General features: G+C 50.2%; 1 pseudogene; it reads right to left on the reverse strand.

The window, feature by feature from the left end:
* Positions 1 to 421: 421 nt before the first annotated feature.
* Positions 422 to 2,192, reverse strand: LOC120838675 (annotated as a pseudogene).
* Positions 2,193 to 17,251: the final 15,059 nt, after the last annotated feature.

A 17,251-nucleotide genomic window follows, 5' to 3' on the forward strand; every position in this document is an offset into this window, starting at 1 on the left:
AAGTAAAATTGGTGCCCCGGTCGCTTAGGACTTCGTTCGGGACGCCAAATCGAGAGAACATTTCTACTAGCGCCTCAGCGACCCTCTCCGTTTCCACACTCGGCAGCGCCACGGCCTCCGGGTATCGGGTAGCGTAATCCATTAGGGTCAGGATATACCGATTTCCGTGCTTGGAAGGGGGCTGGATTGGGCCCACGATGTCTATGGCCACTCTTTTGAATGGGGTTTCAATGAGCGGCGCCTTCCCCAGCGGCACACGGGTTACTCTGCCAAGTTGGGATTGTTCTCTGGCAGATGTCACAAGATGCGACAAATCTCTTCACGTCTGCGGTGATGCCCGACCAGAAAAATTCCTCTGAAATTCGGTCCTTCGTCTTTTGCACGCCCAAATGAGCAGCCATTATTCCGTCATGTGCAGTTTTCAATACCGCTTCTCTATAGCACTTCGGGACGACCAGCTGACGCACCACGTGTCCGGTTTTCTCGGTGTAGCTTCGGTACAGTAGCCCACCCTCCGGTGGAATTCAATCTTTCCTTCGGAATCCCTGCACGTCAGTTTCTTGCCAATCTGAGAGAAGCACGGCTTGAGCGACTCGTCCGCTTTCTGCTCATTTGCGTAATCCCCGTTTAGCGGCTGTACTGCGACGTCGGGGGCTTTGAGGGTTTGGAACTTTCGGGGTTGGTTCCTCATCTGCGAGCGCGTTACAACTGCTGCTACAGCTTCCTCATCAGCGGGCTCGTTGCTGATGGGTTCTTCCACTGCCGCCTTTGGGTCGTCGGGTGCCCTCGCGCCTTTTATATTTCCAAGGATTAGGTCATAGAGCGGCTCCGCCATGCAGAGCGCCGTGATGACCCCTGAATAGTACGGGGTGTCGATCTCCACCCGCGCTTCGGGCAGCATCCTGGCTGTTCCGTCGACTACATAAACGGGCCGGGTCTCTCCTGTGAGCTGATCGTCGCGGATGAGCTCTCGTCTTATAATCGCCGTATTGCACCCGGTGTCTCGCAATACCGAAATCGATTTGCCCTCATACGTTCCGGCGACCACCGGCAGTCCTTCGACTAGAAACTTCGGCTGTGTTATCATGACTGCATTCACGACGGGGATTCTTTCCCCATTCTTCAACTCTAGGTAGCCGTCGCGAATGCCCTCCCAATTCGTCACCCCGACGGGGGAGTAAACGCACGATGCCTGAGGCCTATCGTTTGTTCCCGACCGGCACGCGTCGGCGGCCCTTTCGCCCGCACTTGAAGCAGGTAAGGCTGTGGTTGTTAGTGGTGTGGGCCCGGCAGTGTGAAGCCTGATGCCCAACGCGGTTGCAAAGATAACAACGAGGCGCTGTTCGTTGACTGCTTCTTTTCTCGTCAGTTTCGGGCCTACCGATATCATCTCGGTTATCCTTCTTTACTTTGGCGAGGTTAAGGCTTCCCTGCGCTTCTAAAGACTGGTCGGCTAGATCCAGCATCTCTCCCAACGATTTCGCCTTCCTTTCCTTCAGATAGAGCGCCATGTTGGAATGACACCCATGTAGGAACCTTTCCTTAATCAGGAGCTCTCGGAGGTCTTTGAACTCGTGTTTCGTATCGGACAGCTCGATCCAGCGATCGAAATAGTGGCTGAGACGCGCCGAGAACTGAGCTGCGGTCTCACCATCCGCCGGTTTGCCTGAATCGAATTTGTCCCGAAAGCCGTCCGCCGTGAAACGAAACCGCTTCAAAAGGGCTGTCTTTACCTTGGAGTAATCCGCTGCATCACCCGGCGGCAACCGCCCGTAAACACTGAGTGCTTCCCCGCTCAGACATGTTGCTAGAGCTGTAGACCACTGGCTCTCTTGCCACTTAGCGCTTTCCGCAAGGCTCTCAAATCGTCTAATATACGCGTCTAGGTCATCCTTCCGGTCATCGAACGGGATGAGAAGCTTGCTTGTGTTCAGTTTCAAGCTTGGCTCCGCGTCTTTTCCCCGGCTCCCTTCCTTTTCTCTGGTCTCCTTCTCCAGCTGCTGACACTCTATTTTCAGGCGCATAAGCTGAATCTGACGCTCGTCAGCCTCCTTCGCGGCTGTGCGCTCATCCTCCGCTGTCTGCCGTGTAAACGCTCGATCCTCTCGCTGTTTATCTTCTACCCATTTTCGGAGCTCAGCGCCCGCCAGGCCAAGCTGACTACCCATCGCTAGCAACTTTTCCATTTCCATGCTTCTATCTCCGAAACACTTTCAACAACCCAAACAGGCGCTCACAAAAGGACATCCCGTTCATGCATCGTACGCCTCAAATAACGCGGCACATTTCCAGAACTCGTCTCCCTCTCCAGTCACCACATTTCCTTCGCATCGAACGTCCTGTCGCGGACGCCAGTTAATTGTCACGAGCCCGGCGACGACGGAAGGTCATCACCGAGACATGACAATAAGGGGGTGGTCGTTCGATGCCCGGCGTAGCCGGTAAGCAAACGCAGAGAATGAGTCGGAGGCGTGTTATAAGTTAACAAGAACAAAACAGTGTTTATAGGTTCGAAACGAACATATAAAGGGAATTTAAAGTAACAGAACGTACATTTTACAAGACAGTGATGCTACGAGCGACAAACGTGTCGAGTTAAGCACAGTGAAGTACGTTACACATCCAGTTAAGTACGCGTGTACAAAAGTCAGAGTCCAATTAGCGACGGTCGAAAGGAACGTTCAAAATTGAAGCAACATACAGTTGACCGGGGAGCACGGCGGCAGTCCATCCACAGAGACGACACACGTAGAGTGGCCCCCGAAGCGGCGGTCCTTCCGGGGCAGCGGGTGGTCGGTCTCGGAGATGCGGTGCGGCGGCTCGGGTTCCCGGGAGTACGCGGCGGCGGCTTCCCCCCCGAAGAGCGGACTGGTGCTGGGGTCCAGTCGCCCTCTTTTTAACGGCGTCGGGCGCTCACACGGCCGAGGCACTCGCGGACGCTTGTTCACGCACGGGGTCGGAGTCGAAGCAGCACAACACCAAAAGCACACAAAGTAGTTCATACAAAAAGGGAGGACCACGTAGACACGGCAACTTTGACACTGCATGGCCGCCATGTTGAAGTTAGAAAAAGTAAGACATAGCTAAAACAGGAGGCCCCTACGCCAACAACTTCTGTCCTGCTAAGGGTGACCTTGCAGGCGAGAAAAGTTTACCAATACACAAATGGAGCTCAAGACTTTGGGCGCAGTGAGGGTGACTTTGAGGTTGGAAAAAGTAAGAAAGACACAAAACATGAATCACGTACACCCCCGCTCGCGAACCGCGAGAGGATGAGCTAACTACGAAGAAACTAACAGAACAAAACGACGCGCACGTACACGTGCCTTTGCAGCAACCGAACCAGCGACGGAGGAACATACAGGCTACAAGGAGAAATATGTGTACGGAAACGAAAACGCGTTATATTTAAATAACGTAATAAAAATAAATTACAGGATGCCACTACTTCTGTGACACTCACCCTGTTTCGTATCTCCATTTCCCACTTCCTGTTTGATGTAATAGTTACAGGGGTGGAAAAGAAGCCGTATTTCTTCTCTATCTGATACAGCCGCTTCCTCCAACCAGTCTGCACTCCCGTGAGAGATTATATATATATATATATATATATACATACACGTGTAGACGAAGAGTCTCTTGGCCCACCGGCCGCGGTTCATGAGACGGAGACGGCTGTCGTAGGTTAATCTGACTGGTCGCCTCCCTGGCCTCAAACAACGACCACCCAAGATCTCACTGGACTGCTTCGGTGGCCACCATTCCGTGACAGCCCAGAGCCTGCCTCCCGACCTCTCGTTGACGACATTCCATGACTTCCCGCACTGTGCCAGGGACACAAAGAACCGCGTTGGCGAAGGGTAATCCAGGCACCACAACCGCCTTCCAGAGCTCGCGAGTCACCAGAAAACGATTGCAACTCCAAAGATTACGTTTTCGGAGTACATTCGTACCTCGCACGGCTGCCTGTCGGAGGTGAGCATAATGATCGGACAAGTACTCCGGCTTGTTGGTCAGTACAACTCCCAGGTTTTTGTACGACTCCTGTACCTGTGCTTGCTCGCCGTTCAGCACCAGACTGTTCAATTTAGCGTCATCGGACCCGTCTAATTGAAGGACTACCGACTTTTTGGCGTTGAACCGAAGGCCCAACGTAGCCGCCTCCGTCTCACATATACGTATTACACGCTGCAGGTCCTCCACCGTCTCCGCCGTCAATACATTATCGTCCGCATAGGTGTGGTCCGGCAGCATCCACTTCACCTCTGCGCCTCCCTCCATGTGTGTCAGTGAAAAACCCACCTCCGACTGGATGAGGCGTTCCTCCAACCCTGACACATACAGAATATAAAGAAGCGGGGAGAGTGGGCATCCCTGTCGGAGACACCTCGTCACTGTGACTTGCTCTGAGTCGACCCCCTTCAGTTGCGTCATTACTGTATTCCGTGAGTATATATAGGCGCCGCATGACAGCTAGCCACCGAAGAGGAATATGGAGCTCTTCCAAACGCCGCACGAGTTGCGCGTGCGGCACGCTGTCATATGCTTTTGCCACATCTAGAAAGCAGCACAGCAGTCTTCTTCCCTGTTTTCGGGCAATTTCAATACACTGCGTGAGGGTGAACAGGTTGTCTTCCAACCTTCGACCCCCTCCGAAATCCGCCCTGAAGTTCGGTGAGCAGTTCGTTCTCTTGTGCCCATGCTGCCATATGTTCCTTGATAATGAGGGCAAAGGTCCGGTATACCGTAGAGGTCACGGTCAGGGGCCGATAATCCTTGAGGAACTGTTTGTCGCCCTCTCTCTTCGGCCTCTTCGAACGCCTACCGTCGTTCGAAGCGCCACTGCCCTGGAGGTGGCCGTTACAGCCAACCCCTGTATGGAGCTCCACCACGGGGGTGCTGCTGGACTCCCTGCGTCACAGAAAATTCGGCCGGCTCGTCTGCAAGCTGGGCACGCAGGGAGCCCTTGCCAGGCGCTCGAGACTGGCCTGCTATAGAAGTCAGCAACCCATGGCGGCCCGGCGACGACCACCGTCGCGAACGCCGCTGCTAGGCCTGACGCTCTTCGCCCTCTTCACCATCCCATCATTATCGTCATCATCCACACAATTCATTTGTACAATATCATTTCATCATTAGAAGCGCCAGACAACGGATGAGAGGAGAGGCACGTAAGGGGCGCCCCGCTGCGGCGAGACGCCGAAACACACTTGTCCCGAGCGATGGAATGTCCGCTCGTGCTCCTCGTGCCTCGGGTTACCGCTTCTTTTCTTATTAAGAAATGAAACCTTGAGACAAGAAGTAAAACTTTAAGGCCACCGTTTCTTTTCTCGTCGGGTTTGAAAACCGTGTTTCGGGTCCTCGGCCCTGCAAAAGCTGTGCACTGACTTCAGGTTCCCCGAGAAATGCTCCGTGCTACCAGATCCTCGCGCTCCAAATCTGGACCGGGCACTCTATGGCTCCGTCGTCGAACTGCCAGGTTTTGTGAGTATATGAGGCTATGCCCTAGCCCACCACGACATGGCGGAAACGTTACGCGGCGCCAGCATCGTTCACAATGGCAGCGCACAGGAGCCTTCCTTGCAAACGTGTATACAGGTAAAACGTTGTCAAAGCTACTGCCGCGAGAACATGACTACAGTGTACTAGAATACTTGGGTAGTGTTGGGACCGGAGCGGCTCGGCAACGGGAGCTCGTGAGGGCGCGTGTATTGACAGTTCGTGGCGGCGCTGTAGTCGAGTTATCCGGCTCGCGCAGCCCGCCTTTTTTTTTTTTTCTTTTTTTCTCTTTGAGCGGTGCATGTAGCGAAAGCTAGGAGCGCGAGCTCATAGCGTTGGCAGCTGCCCTTGGTGCACGGGAGCTCATGCCGCCGAGATGTGCCCTAGAGCAAGGAGCTCGCGCTTGTAGCCTTTCCTGCGGTACAACACAAGGTGAAACAGAGTATAGGGCACGTAAAAAAAATCGGTATTTTCAAATCTTTTTTTTTTTTTTAAATTTTTGCGGTAGGCAAAGGGTGAATGAAATGTTTGATGGGCCATGTTGCAATTGCAGCTTTAAAGGGAGCCATCATTAAAGGCCAACCTAATTTAAAAAGTTCGCGAACAAACAACGAGCTTTGAGCGAAAGCAACAAGGCGTTCGTTTTTGCTGTGTTTGTCCGTCCATTTTCGTTTCCTCAAGCTTAATTATCTCTACCAACCGCTCGTTATGTCGTGACATATTCATCGCTAAAATTGTGCCTTTCTTCACTTAATTAAAAAAACTGCGCGCTGAAAGCGCGAATGAGGTTGTGCTGATATTGATGCGTAGAAGAATGACGCAGTTGTTTCTGTCCCCTCATCACTAACTCGACAGCGTTTCTTCGGTGGACTCGCCGGCGCCACACATCAAGACGACTAAGTTACTATTCTACGTATTATTTTCATAACGCGGTTTCTGAATCAAGCGAAGAAAGGCAAACTTTTACGATTAATTTTGCGAACCTCGTTGCCTTTTCGCGAATTGTCGAAATTGTGTTTGCCTTTGATAATAGACAGCTTTAGTGGACCGTACGCTCTAGCTTTGCGTACGCAAGGAGATTGCGGGTCGTGAGTGCGCATGCGCAGAACACAATAGAAGGGCTAGCGTATTGCGTACGCACGCAACGCTGGGGATTTTGCGTTGCTGGCTAGCGGGGCTTGCGGGGCTTGCGGGACGCTCTCGAGAAATCTCGGACCCAACGAGAGCGCCAGTTTCAAGATGGCGGTTGCCTCGACTGGCGCAGCAAGGGCGACGTGGTGTTTTCGAAGTTCTGTGTTACGTGAAATTGCGTGGTGTTCAGCTCGGCGATTCTTTCTGGGACCTACCGCGGTCGAGTCAGATCGCCCTGCAGCTGAAGGAGCGCACAGTGGAAATGTTCACCGCTCGCAGTGTGCGTCGACGCTGCGATCTGCTCAACGCGAAGCCTATTCCCACAGTTCATCGCCGACGGACGAACGACTCTAAAAGAAATCGCCGAAGTTCTCGCTATGCACTGGACATCAGGGTCATGAATTTCATTCCGCGATAGCATTGATAAAAGGTGCCGTTTCCACGGGACGACTGACAGAGGCTCCGTCATCGAATTTGGCTGCGCACTCGTACTCGTAGCCTCTGTACCCCGCAGAAAAGCGCATTTGACGAGGCAGCTGTGGCTTGGTTTCATCTGAAATAAAATGATGGGACACTTTTTCTTTTTCAATATTTCTTTCCAGGAGCATGGTTGCGCTATAAGCACGCGGAATTCTACGGCTCTAGCAAATTTAACCAAGATCATGCGCGGTGTTCATTCGAACACGTAACGCACAACTAAATTCGGTCCGAGCAGGTCATTTTTAGCGTACGCTATACTATTGCGTATTGCGTACGTAAGATCCAGCAACGCTATACTAAAACTGTCTAATGACTCCTTTTAAAACTGCAATTGCACCATGGCAAATTAAGCCGTTAATAAACAAGTTAACTAACAGATCTTGGTTCATTATTAAACATTGCAACGGTTATTCATCCATTCATTGTCCACCGAGCCCTACAAATATAACGAAAGACGGCATCCACATATCTGCCACATCCTTTTTTTGTAAAATATGTAAAGTTCTGTAAAGAATAAAACAAAAACACCCTGAGTGTCTGCGTGAACCAGATACGCCCCCTGTGGAACCATGGGTGTTTCCCTTCGAATACCCAGGCTCAGGCGAGACTTACCTGGTTCTCAGAAAGCAGCTGTCGGTTAAATGTATTGTTGTGAGCGTGTAGGTTTCAGATAATTTACCCTCAAGAGGATAATGCGCTGCATATTGTAACCATGTATGCGCTGCACATTGTAGCCATTATTTCAATGCCGTGCTGTAAACTATTACAACTTTTTCCTTGCCTGATCTACGTGTGCTCATATTTCTGCTCAAAATGATGTGAAATAGTTTCTTGTTTTCTTTGAATCTTATAAAGCATTACTTGTTCATCCCATATTGTCTCAGTTTTTGGACTAAGTTAAAAGGGGTTATGACACGCCAAAAATAAATGATGACATAACAATGCTGCTAGGACCCATTTTATATTCCTATAATCCTGCTAAAGTTGTTTTGAAAATGGCGCGATAGTTTCGTGGATAAGTCGATTTACGGTATACACTCCGTGCGGGAACTATAGGGGGCGCTTTGAAAAACGCGCGCAGCGCCGCTAGCGGAGGAGCTGGCGTTCGACCGTGAGGCGCGTTCAGCAGCCTGCGGCGCCTTTTCGCATGCCAAGCTGTGGCGGCAGAAGCGCGCACGGACGAAACTTTTGCTTTTTGAGCCGATTCGTTGAGGGTGACGTTGCATGGGTGCTGGGGCAGAAGGGCATTTAGCTGTTCTCCACTTCCTATATATTGAGTTTGAGTCGTTATTCGGGGTAATTTCTCTAGTTTCGGCCGAAAAAGGAGTTGGAGCAATTTTCCGAAAAACAAGACGGCCGCCACCATAATTGCTTTTAGTGGGAAGTTTATTTCGCTCGTCGCTGTAAACCTAGGGCTGCTGGAACGATGATATTTGGAGGCGAGTGAGATGTCCACTAAGGTTCTGCACGAAGTGTGCCAAGTTTCATTAAGACAGCAGGTGTGAAAGTTATGTTTCTAACGAATAAAGAAATAAAGCTGTACGGGATATCCAATATTGGACCCAAAATGTTGTAACCGGGCTGTGCGAAGTGCAGATTTGGGCACACAGGTGCTTGGACTTGACAGTAACATGACACAGCACTTATTATAAAAAAAAAGTGGCATCGGGAAACCAGGGGAAAATTTGGTTTGGGCGGCGTAACTCAATGGGAACCGGTTTTGACCATGAAAAGGCTGCCAAGATAATACCACTGATTGTGGGAGGTGGAGACTTTAGAGGTAGGAAGGGACTAGTGGACTGCACTTCCAATTGAAACAACTTTACGAAAGGTAATTCTAAAGCCGAAAAAACGAAGTTGTCTGCCAACACACGGTTTGGCTGCCAAGGCTTTTGCAGTCAGCTGTTGTGTAATAACCTGTTGTGCGAGGTGCTGATTTTCGGCCCACAGGTACTTTGACATGACCGTCACTTGGCACAACACTTATTATAACAAAAACAGTTGGCATAGCGAAACCAGGTGGAAATATAGTTTGGGCGGCGTAACTAAATGGGAACTGGCTTTGACCGTCAAAGGCTGTCAGAAAATACCACTCACCGTGGGAGGTGCACACTTTATAGGTAGGAAGGGACCAGTGGACGGTACTTCCAGTTCGAACCAATTTGCGATAGGTGGTTCTAAAGCCGAGAAAAAAAATATTGTTGTCTACAGAACTCGGGGTGTCAGTGTTTCCACATCCAAAAGGAGGCTGACCAAGAAAGAAAGCACACCACATAAACTTCCATACTCAAACGCCGATTCTCCAGTGATTTCGAGTTTCATGGTTGTTTTCTTTAGATTTATATTTGTCACTTTTTTACCGTTCAAATCTTTCTTCATGAAGTACAGATTGCGTGCCATATCTGTCCGGAAATTTCATCGACACATACGATGGGGACGAAACTTCTTTGGAGGGCATTCCTCCGACGAAATCGGCACTGCATACCCGCGAGTGTGGGATGGCATTTCAGTTCGTCCCATCGGCGCTGACACATGTAGGCGTTACTGGTACGAAAACAAACGCAGAGCGCAAAGCGGCAGTGTAGAATATGTCAGCCGTGCCGACACAGTGGCAGACATGATCGGCACACCAAATTTCTCGCGTCGTACGGCACGGCTTCATCGTTGTCGCTGTCCCACAAAACATCGGCGAGGTGAAAAACTGTGAAACTTTGTCTCCACGAGATACGACGCATAACTATTGAAGCACTTAATGGCGCAGCACAGACAGCACTTCATGCTGTGAACCCAGCCCAACAGCACCACTCCGACTTCAACGCGTACCAACGTACGCGGCGTGGTTTCGGTTTCGTTTTCTCTGGGGTGCTCACTGCCTACCTTCGGTACCGGCCGCGCGGCGGCGCGCCAGTCGCGTCCCTCGTAGAGTGCCTTCATACACACGCGCGCTTTTGCTTGAGTGGTGACATCTCAGCCATTTTTCCGCCCAATCGTTTTCTTATGCATTTTGAAGTGCGCGCAATCCGGTGTCACTCAGCTCGAGCGCGTAGCTTTGGCTGATGCATAGACGCCATCTTACCGCCAAAGTCACGCACCGAGTGCGCGAGAGCGTCACACGCTGGCACATTCCGGACAACAATGGATGTCTTCACCCTGAGACAGACAGACATCTAGGCACCCTAGTCCCTCGGAGGGGCAGATCCGGGCGGAGCTGGAGGGTGGCTACGTAGCCAGCCTCCAGCGCGGTGTCTCCTTGCACGCACTCACAGACTTGGCTCTCTTGGCCCATCGAGCTTCAGCTTCCTCGTTTACCTTCCACGTTTCGAGCATGCGGTCCGTGACGATTACGTCTACGGCATCGCCCGTCTTTTTGAAGTGTTCGGCATTGATCGCAGCAGCGATGAGAGTGATTGCTACCAAGAGATGTTGGAAGCTGTTCATTTTGACTGCGACCAGCTGGCGACTAGCTACATAGACGACGAGTTACGGACGAACTCGCCGTGGTCACCGTCGCCCGAGAATATCTCGCAGGCGCAGGCAGGGTGGAAGGTCAACGGGCCGGGGGCGAGAGCTAAAATAGCTTTCGGGTTACCGAGTTGTGTGAGCGGTTTTGATCGTGCCTCGACGAGGAGAGCTTGGGCGATCATGGGGGCGCCTAGAATGAGAGAGTGTTCATGGTCACGTGGTTTATGGACACCATGGTGTGACTAACTTGGGCAGAGTTGCCGGGTCACCAGATGAAAATGATAAAAATTCGTAAATTGAATATTGCAATTACCAGAGCTCTAAAAATCGCGAAACTTGGTGTATATACTAAATGGCCTATGATCATTCCATTTCAAGCATAATCTATCCGTTTAGGTTTCGTGTCATAACCCCTTTAAATTGTCACGGCTAATAAGCCATTTCTTACAAGTGAACGTCGGGTGATTCTCGGATGGTCGTGGCAGCCACGAAGAAATAGAAGATTCTCACCCCTTTGCGACCGTCGCTTGGGTGGTTCGTCGCAGAAATGGACACAAGAATGAGTGACAAGTGAAGCGAGCTGATTAAGGTCAAGAAAAAGAAGACGGGCAGAAAAGAAGACAGAGAAGTTAACCTGGGGTATTAAAAACATACTAAAACAATCTCGAACTTTAGTATGTGCCGTTTCGTTCCGTTATAAAATAAGATAGGAAAAAAAAAAAAAAAAAAACTGCTTCCGAGTTTTAGATATTCCTTTCAAATATCTAATGTTCGGCATTTGCGACCAAGGAAATGGGCATTTCATTTAAAATGCTCACCATCCGACAAACCGAAACCGCTTCTTTAAAGTCGCAATTGTTTTTATGTAAAGGAAGGGTAATGTAGCTGTACCGTTCGATACATTGAAGCATCATGTTGCTAACGATCGTACCGCAGCGTAATTGATGCCGCGGTACGACCGCTGACAGGTCGTAGCTGTATCATAAATCCTATGTGCACTCCACCAAAGCGGCACCAAAGATTCATATTTTCGCGCGTGCAGCCGCGCATGCGCACACCTTCCGGATAAGACGCCGGACGCGACACCTGTCGCGATCAATACCACGCGCTTCAGGCGAGCCCCTTCGGTCCCAACACTACCCAAGTATTCTAGTACACTGTAACATGACTTCATCTGTGGTTTCTTTGCGCGAGAACGCGTGCAAGTGAACTGCGAGATCCAACCCCGTGCTCGGGCCCGCAGCTTTGAGAGCGTTGTACACAAAAAGGAGCACTAAAGTGCTTTGTGAGATCTTCGTTTTATGATCATAACTCAACCTACGAGCTCTAAACATCCTAAAAAAATGAAATTGGATTCATGCGCGGCCTTTTTGCATATTAAACAGGTGATCGAAATTCCCAACACGTAACGTTGGTGCAGGACAGATGGCGCTGCCGAACCTGTTGGTTTAAAGCCCCTCGATGTGTTTGCGCTCGTCTTTTATCAAGGGGCTTTATGCTGGTTATGGTCGAACGACGGACGGCGCTTGGCAGCCACTCGCGAGCGATGGGCTCCCGCGTGGACGAGCGGGACTGGTCGGCCGTTAAAGGGATACGAAACTAAAGAATTTAGTGCCCATAATAAGTGGCGCACGTTCTTTCCACTAGCCAGCAGCCGCCGGTGTGCGCGAGCACACGCAACGAAAATGACGTCAGAGACCTCCATTCGCGCTTAAGAGGGCAGTGAAATGCATGGGCTTCGGGCTAAACGAGAATAAAGACAGGCTTTTCGTCTCTACACAAGTGAAAGCTACGTGCTTGTTAGACCAATTAATCGCTTACCTTTTACACCAGACACCACTGTGTACATGGAACATTTGTCTTTATTCTCTTTTGGCCCGAAGCCCATACATTTCACTCTCATCTTAACCGCGAATAGAGGTCTTTGACGTCATTTTTGTTGCGTGCGCTCGCGCACACCGGCGGCTGCTGGCTCGTGGAAAGAACGTGCGTCACTTATTATGCACACTAAATTCCTTGGTTCAGTTTCCCTTTAACCATGGGACAGGAAAACACACAAAAAAAAAATTACTTTCACGTGTAGATATTATAACCCCAAATATAGGACTGGTACCGGAGTCTTACGCTTGATACACAAGAAAATTGATGTCAAGGTTAAAAATTCGCTGACAGTATTAAATGATCATAATTTTAGTACGAGTTTACTGATTAATGAAATGACTGTAGCAGTCTTAATTTGGTGATTTGTGCGGGCAAACCATACTCAGTGACAGATTCATTAGGAGTTCAGGGGAAGCTCCTCTCACCTCTTTCCCCTTTAGCAGAGCCAACGCTGGAGAGGAGGCGACCTCCTCTCCAGCGTTCGCTCTGCTAAAGTGGAAAGAGGTGAGAGGAGCTTCCCTTGAAATCTTAACCTGTCACCGACTATAGTTTTGTGCAAAGAAGGGTGGAGTGTGACGTTCTGTAAAACATAATGAATGTAGGCACATCGCACGCTGATGAACACTGAAGCAGCGCTATGTGTTACACTAGCTTGAGCGCATTGAAAGGTAAGGGGCATCGAAAGCTAAAGCTTGTGTACGTACTGGTCAGGCTCTAAGGTTTTAATTCTCATAGTACCTTTTTGCCGTCAGGCTTGTTGTAAGCTGTCTCCTCTTTGCTAAGAACATAGCAAGGCGAAATACTCTACCTCTGGGTTGATAGAAAACTCAAGCCTGTTGAAGCTACCAATCGGCGCCGATAATGAGAATTCAGTGGCTGCATAGGGATTGCAAAAAAAAACGCGTGCTGATAGCGAGCTTTTTCCACGTGATTTCATACCGTCGCTATAGGGTGCCGTCACAGTTGTCCTTGACTAACGTTTACCTACGCGAACGACCACATGTGTAGTTGCGACTGGCCTGTGTTGATTGTGGCACACGTGGCCAGTAACGTAGCTTCTTTTTTGCAATCCGCCAAATAGCTTGCTCCTGGCCTGGGTTACCTTGATCTCTAATGCATGTCGCACACGAGGGAGCACGAGCTGAATCGCAGCGGAACTTGATACGAAAACCAAAATTCAACGAGACACTGCGTACGTGTAACAATATGAAAGCATTCGTTACACGCAGCGCATTCCTACAAGCCGCGCGCCGCGTCTTCCTTCTTCACAACACTGCGCTCCGGCGGTGACATCACGCTCCTCCCACTGCGCAGGCGATCGTCATGATTCCAAAGTGCGTCTTCCTCATAATTAGATTCGGTGTTAGGAAGCTCATGTAATACTGCTTTTCTCTGTCGCGAATTGTTCACACATTTGCGGAGGACGGAAAAGCGTTCCCTGCGATTGCAGATAACGTTTCAGATAACTGGCAACCATATTTTAAGCCCCAAGATGGGTAAGTGTCATTACTCTGAAGCGTAGCTTATATAGTGGCTCTAGTTTAGCTCGTTCAGCCGATGACCGCACCGGCACAAAAAGAGCACGAACTGCATCACCTCACGCTCTTGGCGCTGCTCCAGTGGCTTCATCAGCACGCAGCGTTGGCTGCGCTCTGAACTAAGGTAAAGCGAAGCGTCCAAACCAACGAAGGTCATCTGGCACGCCCTAGTGAAAAATCCACGGGTTCATTCGACCAACTAGAGATCTTTTGACGTGCAACCGGAATTGCGGATTGGCCTCCGTCAGATTGTGGGCACCTCGGCCGGTATATCACCCTTTCCAAAGTCACGTCAAGCACTGCACAACAGTGTTGCGGAGTTGGCACTCCGGAGTTGGAATGATTCCGAAACCATTCCGATTTTTCGCGACCCCGGAATGGGATGGGAATGGAATGGCGGCAACGTTGAGGGGAATGGAATGGGAATGAAAATAAATGCCTTTTTGCCCGGAATGGAATGGGAATGGAATAAGCCAATTGTTCTATTTTTTTTTTTTTGTGTGTTTGCAGTAAGCGAAATTGAGCCAGTCAGCGAGCCAGTTGCTCAGAAATAAAATGAGCGGGCGGGAAACAGCTAACCCGCGTGGAGCTCTAACAGACTTATACGCAAAAAATGCAATACAAAAATAAGCGTCAAAGCAAAGAGCAGAGGGGGGAGGGAAGGCCGCAGGGGGGTAAAGGTGGGTGAGGAGGAGTGGCAAATCCCGTGCGCCGACATCCTGGGTCCCGAGTGAACGATCGCGAAAGAGGGCGACAGAACACGAGAGAAAGAAAGCAACGTTGCCATGGTAAACGCGGTAAACGCGAAGAGTGTAAACTCTCAGCAATATAAACAGTGATAATTTAACGTTGTAAACTAAATTCTGAGCTATTCTAACGCTTATAAAAAGCAATAAAGTCATTACGCTGCATTAACTTCCCTTCTGCCGAAATCTCGGAAATCTGGTGGTTGCGCAGTTTCGTATTCCTCAACCGCGCCCAGCCGCGCCCCACCAGCGAAGCCGGGTATATGGTTTAGTTTAGCGTTAACGCGAGGCCGTACATCTGCGCGCTATGCAAAAAGAAACCTTCGAAAGGAACGCGAGTATTTTTCCACCGGTAAGTTCGTGGATTGTTGAAGTTCACGAAACTGCTCTGATGATGTAACCGTGTTTGGGACCCAGAGGGTCTGCCTGCATGGTCCGCCGCTTGCGGCAGCCAGAATGTATGGGAAAATGGCGGACCTTTTCCTCTAGATTTAGTATATGATCTCTATGGAAGGCCGGGGGGGGGGGGGGGGGGGGGGGGGGGGGGGGGGGGGGGGGGGGGGGGGGGGGGGGGGCCGGCGGCGGCGGCGGTGGCGCCTTTTGCGGAGGCGACGGGCTTTACTGGCGTTACACGAGAGCGAGCGAAGCAAAAACGAAGCACCAAGCATAATAAACGAGGGCATGGAGAATACACGCGCGCACAGACTGAGCTATGGGAGCGGGGGACCACTCATAACTCGCAGAGCCCTTATAACTCGTTGACTCGCGCGCCCCCGAAATATGATCAGTTACTGTTTCTTATTAGCCCCGTGCGCGACCGAAAGCGTCGCTGTGGTCGGCCTTCCACGATTGGCCGAACGCTGACTATGACGTAGGAAAGGGGATTTATCATCGACGTAAATAAGAGGAATGAAAGAACTTTAATTTTGACGGTGTTGGCAGTGTTGCTTTAAGAGCTCAATGATTTCAAGCTTCCACCATGCTATTTACAAACACCATCGAAATTGTTGTTTGTAAGGTAATGACGTCACAAGGGGGAACCATAGGAGGGCGCCACCAAAACATCTCGCCGCTAATAGTTCGAGGAGCGCTGTTTAGCTGGCGGCTAACCCTGCTGCCTTCCACGTTCATTAGCGCGCGCTCCTTTGAAGTGCGAAATCTGGGTTTGCTCAAAGCGAGATTCAATTCTCTCCCCTCCTCTTGCGCTTTGCTCCAACGCTTGTCTTTTTATACTACACTTTTACGTGTAAGCCCGCCTTTTACTTGGTCTTTGTTCCGATGCTTGTTTTGTGTGTTCTATGTTTTACATTCAAGTGGGTTAGGGTTACAAGCAAGCTAGCGGATTCCCGCTCATTTCCTTCGACTTCAGACTCTGCCTACTGTGTTTCACCTTGTGATGGACCGCTGCGGACGCTACAAGTCACCCCAGGCAATCCAGCACCGTGAGGGGGACTACACACACGGCGCGTTGCTGTGCCCCCGGGTCACGCGACACTCGGAAGGCACTGGATTGGTTTCGGTGGCTCTCGTGCTGTCTGCTGCGGTCCATCGTAAGGTGAAGTAGATTGCCGTCACCGCTCTTGTCGCGTGACCGAACTGACTAGACCTGCAGAAAGACAGTTTCGTGACATGGGCTATACAGTCTCTCGTGCTGCGGCGTAGAGGTTGCGCTTTGTCAGAGGATGTGTTCTTGCCACTGTGCATGGAGTCGCTTCCAGCAGCGTACTAGCCGTATTGCTGTGCAGGTATTTGAAGAATACAGTAATATAGCTTATTTCTGCGCCAAGCACGAACTGGATATTTTTATGGTTTTATCAAACAAACACGCTGGCGGCGTATGTCCTAGAAAACAAATGCAAAAAAGTTAGTGGATTTAAGTTTTGTTGTTTGTTGCGGGCCAGGTGGTCGAAAGACCGATATTTTAAACAAGCGTCGACAAATCAAGGGGCTTTCTCAATGTTTGCAGTACAGTGTAAACAAACACTTTGTACCACCAGCGCTCCGCTTAGTAAAATCAGTGACTTTTCTTAGGCATTTTGCCCTTTTTTTTTTTTTTTTTTTTTTTTTTGCAATTGATTTTTTTTATAGTTTGGCCACGATCGTGGCGCGCCCTTGCGGGGATCGCTCGAAACACTTTTGGTGGCTCCGGGACCGTCTCTCCGTCGTTTGCGGCAGGGGTGGCGTATCTCACGGTGTATGTGTTTACGTGTGTTCTCTGGTGGCGTTGTTCCGTCTTTCACCATTCTGAAAGTGTCTTTCCGTCGTCGTTTCGCGTTCATATTTTCTTCGAAATGGCTGAAGACGACCCTGGAAAGTGAATAAAAGCCGCTGTCTACGATACAGAGGACCTCGTTCGTTTAACCGTTAAAAATAAAAAAAACGGTCTGTTAGAACAATATCTATTTAAATTCGGCACGTTGCGAACCTTCGACAAAGTGAGCCCAGCAAACAGGGGAGTTCACAGTTGGTTGCCAAGGCATTCCACCAGGGTTCTGTTTCCGTAAGACTTAAATT

Source organism: Ixodes scapularis, unplaced genomic scaffold, assembly GCF_016920785.2.
Source record: "Ixodes scapularis isolate PalLabHiFi unplaced genomic scaffold, ASM1692078v2 PGA_scaffold9__187_contigs__length_104089568, whole genome shotgun sequence".
Classification (NCBI taxonomy): Eukaryota; Metazoa; Arthropoda; class Arachnida; order Ixodida; family Ixodidae; genus Ixodes; species Ixodes scapularis.